Genomic DNA, 6485 nt, shown 5'->3' on the forward strand with positions numbered 1-6485 from the left:
AAAGTTTTGATCCCAAATTAGGCTCAGAATCGCCGAAAAACGCTTCCAAAGGCCAGAAATCGCATTTTAAAGTTTTGATCCCAAATTAGGCTCAGAATCGCCGAAAAACGCTTCTAAAGGCCAGAAATCGCATTTTAAAGTTGTGATCTCAAATTAAGCTCAGAATGCCCGAAAAACGCTTCTAAAGGCCAGAAAACGCTTTTTAAAGTTGTGATCCCAAATTAAGCTCAGAATGCCCGAAAAACGCTTCTAAAGGCCAGAAATCGCATTTTAAAGTTGTGATCCCAAATTAAGCTCAGAATCGCCGAAAAACGCTTCTAAAGGCCAGAAATCGCATTTTAAAGTTTTGATCCCAAATTAGGCTCAGAATCGCCGAAAAACGCTTCTAAAGGCCAGAAATCGCATTTTAAAGTTGTGATCCCAAATTAAGCTCAGAATGCCCGAAAAACGCTTCTAAAGGCCAGAAATCGCATTTTAAAGTTTTGATCCCAAATTAGGCTCAGAATCGCCGAAAAACGCTTCTAAAGGCCAGAAATCGCATTTTAAAGTTTTGATCCCAAATTAGGCTCAGAATGCCCGAAAAACGCTTCTAAAGGCCAGAAATCGCATTTTAAAGTTGTGATCTCAAATTAAGCTCAGAATGCCCGAAAAACGCTTCTAAAGGCCAGAAATCGCATTTTAAAGTTGTGATCCCAAATTAAGCTCAGAATCGCCGAAAAACGCTTCCAAAGGCCAGAAATCGCATTTTAAAGTTTTGATCCCAAATTAAGCTCAGAATCGCCGAAAAACGCTTCCAAAGGCCAGAAATCGCATTTTAAAGTTGTGATCCCAAATTAAGCTCAGAATCGCCGAAAAACGCTTCTAAAGGCCAGAAATCGCATTTTAAAGTTTTGATCCCAAATTAGGCTCAGAATCGCCGAAAAACGCTTCCAAAGGCCAGAAATCTCATTTTAAAGTTGTGATCCCAAATTAAGCTCAGAATCGCCGAAAAACGCTTCCAAAGGCCAGAAATCGCATTTTAAAGTTTTGATCCCAAATTAGGCTCAGAATCGCCGAAAAACGCTTCTAAAGGCCAGAAATCGCATTTTAAAGTTGTGATCTCAAATTAAGCTCAGAATGCCCGAAAAACGCTTCTAAAGGCCAGAAATCGCATTTTAAAGTTGTGATCCCAAATTAAGCTCAGAATGCCCGAAAAACGCTTCTAAAGGCCAGAAATCGCATTTTAAAGTTGTGATCTCAAATCAAGCTCAGAATCGCCGAAAAACGCTTCTAAAGGCCAGAAATCGCATTTTAAAGTTTTGATCCCAAATTAGGCTCAGAATCGCCGAAAAACGCTTCTAAAGGCCAGAAATCGCATTTTAAAGTTGTGATCCCAAATTAAGCTCAGAATGCCCGAAAAACGCTTCTTAAGGCCAGAAAACGCTTTTTAAAGTTGTGATCCCAAATTAAGCTCAGAATCGCCGAAAAACGCTTCTTAAGGCCAGAAATCGCATTTTAAAGTTGTGATCTCAAATTAAGCTCAGAATGCCCGAAAAACGCTTCTAAAGGCCAGAAATCGCATTTTAAAGTTGTGATCCCAAATTAAGCTCAGAATGCCCGAAAAACGCTTCTAAAGGCCAGAAATCGCATTTTAAAGTTGTGATCCCAAATTAAGCTCAGAATCGCCGAAAAACGCTTCTAAAGGCCAGAAATCGCATTTTAAAGTTTTGATCCCAAATTAGGCTCAGAATCGCCGAAAAACGCTTCTAAAGGCCAGAAATCGCATTTTAAAGTTGTGATCCCAAATTAAGCTCAGAATGCCCGAAAAACGCTTCTAAAGGCCAGAAATCGCATTTTAAAGTTTTGATCCCAAATTAGGCTCAGAATCGCCGAAAAACGCTTCTAAAGGCCAGAAATCGCATTTTAAAGTTTTGATCCCAAATTAGGCTCAGAATCGCCGAAAAACGCTTCCAAAGGCCAGAAATCTCATTTTAAAGTTGTGATCCCAAATTAAGCTCAGAATCGCCGAAAAACGCTTCCAAAGGCCAGAAATCGCATTTTAAAGTTTTGATCCCAAATTAGGCTCAGAATCGCCGAAAAACGCTTCTAAAGGCCAGAAATCGCATTTTAAAGTTGTGATCTCAAATTAAGCTCAGAATGCCCGAAAAACGCTTCTAAAGGCCAGAAATCGCATTTTAAAGTTGTGATCCCAAATTAGGCTCAGAATCGCCGAAAAACGCTTCTAAAGGCCAGAAATCGCATTTTAAAGTTGTGATCTCAAATTAAGCTCAGAATGCCCGAAAAACGCTTCTAAAGGCCAGAAAACGCTTTTTAAAGTTGTGATCCCAAATTAAGCTCAGAATGCCCGAAAAACGCTTCTAAAGGCCAGAAATCGCATTTTAAAGTTGTGATCCCAAATTAAGCTCAGAATCGCCGAAAAACGCTTCTAAAGGCCAGAAATCGCATTTTAAAGTTGTGATCCCAAATTAAGCTCAGAATCGCCGAAAAACGCTTCTAAAGGCCAGAAATCGCATTTTAAAGTTTTGATCCCAAATTAGGCTCAGAATCGCCGAAAAACGCTTCTAAAGGCCAGAAATCGCATTTTAAAGTTGTGATCCCAAATTAAGCTCAGAATGCCCGAAAAACGCTTCTAAAGGCCAGAAATCGCATTTTAAAGTTTTGATCCCAAATTAGGCTCAGAATCGCCGAAAAACGCTTCTAAAGGCCAGAAATCGCATTTTAAAGTTTTGATCCCAAATTAGGCTCAGAATCGCCGAAAAACGCTTCCAAAGGCCAGAAATCTCATTTTAAAGTTGTGATCCCAAATTAAGCTCAGAATCGCCGAAAAACGCTTCCAAAGGCCAGAAATCGCATTTTAAAGTTTTGATCCCAAATTAGGCTCAGAATCGCCGAAAAACGCTTCTAAAGGCCAGAAATCGCATTTTAAAGTTGTGATCTCAAATTAAGCTCAGAATGCCCGAAAAACGCTTCTAAAGGCCAGAAATCGCATTTTAAAGTTGTGATCCCAAATTAAGCTCAGAATGCCCGAAAAACGCTTCTAAAGGCCAGAAATCGCATTTTAAAGTTGTGATCCCAAATTAAGCTCAGAATCGCCGAAAAACGCTTCTAAAGGCCAGAAATCGCATTTTAAAGTTTTGATCCCAAATTAGGCTCAGAATCGCCGAAAAACGCTTCCAAAGGCCAGAAATCGCATTTTAAAGTTGTGATCCCAAATTAAGCTCAGAATGCCCGAAAAACGCTTCTAAAGGCCAGAAATCGCATTTTAAAGTTTTGATCCCAAATTAGGCTCAGAATCGCCGAAAAACGCTTCTAAAGGCCAGAAATCGCATTTTAAAGTTTTGATCCCAAATTAGGCTCAGAATCGCCGAAAAACGCTTCCAAAGGCCAGAAATCTCATTTTAAAGTTGTGATCCCAAATTAAGCTCAGAATCGCCGAAAAACGCTTCCAAAGGCCAGAAATCGCATTTTAAAGTTTTGATCCCAAATTAGGCTCAGAATCGCCGAAAAACGCTTCTAAAGGCCAGAAATCGCATTTTAAAGTTGTGATCTCAAATTAAGCTCAGAATGCCCGAAAAACGCTTCTAAAGGCCAGAAATCGCATTTTAAAGTTGTGATCCCAAATTAAGCTCAGAATGCCCGAAAAACGCTTCTAAAGGCCAGAAATCGCATTTTAAAGTTTTGATCCCAAATTAGGCTCAGAATCGCCGAAAAACGCTTCTAAAGGCCAGAAATCGCATTTTAAAGTTGTGATCCCAAATTAAGCTCAGAATGCCCGAAAAACGCTTCTTAAGGCCAGAAATCGCATTTTAAAGTTTTGATCCCAAATTAGGCTCAGAATCGCCGAAAAACGCTTCTAAAGGCCAGAAATCGCATTTTAAAGTTGTGATCTCAAATTAAGCTCAGAATGCCCGAAAAACGCTTCTAAAGGCCAGAAATCGCATTTTAAAGTTGTGATCCCAAATTAAGCTCAGAATGCCCGAAAAACGGTTCTAAAGGCCAGAAATCGCATTTTAAAGTTGTGATCTCAAATCAAGCTCAGAATCGCCGAAAAACGCTTCTAAAGGCCAGAAATCGCATTTTAAAGTTGTGATCCCAAATTAAGCTCAGAATGCCCGAAAAACGCTTCTAAAGGCCAGAAATCGCATTTTAAAGTTTTGATCCCAAATTAGGCTCAGAATCGCCGAAAAACGCTTCTAAAGGCCAGAAATCGCATTTTAAAGTTTTGATCCCAAATTAGGCTCAGAATCGCCGAAAAACGCTTCTAAAGGCCAGAAATCGCATTTTAAAGTTGTGATCTCAAATTAAGCTCAGAATGCCCGAAAAACGCTTCTAAAGGCCAGAAATCGCATTTTAAAGTTGTGATCCCAAATTAAGCTCAGAATGCCCGAAAAACGGTTCTAAAGGCCAGAAATCGCATTTTAAAGTTGTGATCTCAAATCAAGCTCAGAATCGCCGAAAAACGCTTCTAAAGGCCAGAAATCGCATTTTAAAGTTGTGATCTCAAATTAAGCTCAGAATCGCCGAAAAACGCTTCTAAAGGCCAGAAATCGCATTTTAAAGTTTTGATCCCAAATTAGGCTCAGAATCGCCGAAAAACGCTTCTAAAGGCCAGAAATCGCATTTTAAAGTTGTGATCTCAAATTAAGCTCAGAATGCCCGAAAAACGCTTCTCAAGGCCAGAAAACGCTTTTTAAAGTTGTGATCCCAAATTAAGCTCAGAATGCCCGAAAAACGCTTCTAAAGGCCAGAAATCGCATTTTAAAGTTTTGATCCCAAATTAGGCTCAGAATCGCCGAAAAACGCTTCTAAAGGCCAGAAATCGCATTTTAAAGTTGTGATCCCAAATTAAGCTCAGAATGCCCGAAAAACGCTTCTAAAGGCCAGAAAACGCTTTTTAAAGTTGTGATCCCAAATTAAGCTCAGAATGCCCGAAAAACGCTTCTAAAGGCCAGAAATCGCATTTTAAAGTTGTGATCCCAAATTAAGCTCAGAATCGCCGAAAAACGCTTCTAAAGGCCAGAAATCGCATTTTAAAGTTGTGATCCCAAATTAAGCTCAGAATGCTCGAAAAACGCTTCTAAAGGCCAGAAATCGCATTTTAAAGTTGTGATCCCAAATTAAGCTCAGAATGCCCGAAAAACGCTTCTAAAGGCCAGAAATCGCATTTTAAAGTTGTGATCCCAAATTAAGCTCAGAATCGCCGAAAAACGCTTCTAAAGGCCAGAAATCGCATTTTAAAGTTGTGATCTCAAATTAAGCTCAGAATGCCCGAAAAACGCTTCTAAAGGCCAGAAATCGCATTTTAAAGTTTTGATCCCAAATTAGGCTCAGAATCGCCGAAAAACGCTTCTAAAGGCCAGAAATCGCATTTTAAAGTTGTGATCTCAAATTAAGCTCAGAATGCCCGAAAAACGCTTCTAAAGGCCAGAAAACGCTTTTTAAAGTTGTGATCCCAAATTAAGCTCAGAATGCCCGAAAAACGCTTCTAAAGGCCAGAAATCGCATTTTAAAGTTGTGATCCCAAATTAAGCTCAGAATGCCCGAAAAACGCTTCTAAAGGCCAGAAATCGCATTTTAAAGTTGTGATCCCAAATTAATCTCAGAATGCCCGAAAAACGCTTCTAAAGGCCAGAAATCGCATTTTAAAGTTGTGATCCCAAATTAAGCTCAGAATCGCCGAAAAACGCTTCTAAAGGCCAGAAATCGCATTTTAAAGTTGTGATCCCAAATTAGGCTCAGAATGCCCGAAAAACGCTTCTAAAGGCCAGAAATCGCATTTTAAAGTTGTGATCCCAAATTAAGCTCAGAGTCGCCGAAAAACGCTTCTAAAGGCCAGAAATCGCATTTTAAAGTTGTGATCCCAAATTAAGCTCAGAATCGTCGAAAAACGCTTCTAAAGGCCAGAAATCGCATTTTAAAGTTGTGATCCCAAATTAAGCTCAGAATCGCCGAAAAACGCTTCTAAAGGCCAGAAATCGCATTTTAAAGTTGTGATCCCAAATAAAGCTCAGAATGCCCGAAAAACGCTTCTAAAGGCCAGAAATCGCATTTTAAAGTTGTGATCCCAAATTAGGCTCAGAATCGCCGAAAAACGCTTCTAAAGGCCAGAAATCGCATTTTAAAGTTGTGATCCCAAATTAAGCTCAGAATCGCCGAAAAACGCTTCTAAAGGCCAGAAATCGCATTTTAAAGTTGTGATCCCAAATTAAGCTCAGAATTCCCGAAAAATGCTTCTAAAGGCCAGAAATCGCATTTTAAAGTTGTGATCCCAAATTAATCTCAGAATGCCCGAAAAACGCTTCTAAAGGCCAGAAATCGCATTTTAAAGTTGTGATCCCAAATTAAGCTCAGAATCGCCGAAAAACGCTTCTAAAGGCCAGAAATCGCATTTTAAAGTTGTGATCCCAAATTAGGCTCAGAATGCCCGAAAAACGCTTCTAAAGGCCAGAAATCGCATTTTAAAGTTGTGATCCCAAATTAAGCTC

The sequence above is a fragment of the Uranotaenia lowii genome, chromosome 1, assembly GCF_029784155.1.
Source record: "Uranotaenia lowii strain MFRU-FL chromosome 1, ASM2978415v1, whole genome shotgun sequence".
Lineage (NCBI taxonomy): Eukaryota > Metazoa > Arthropoda > Insecta > Diptera > Culicidae > Uranotaenia > Uranotaenia lowii.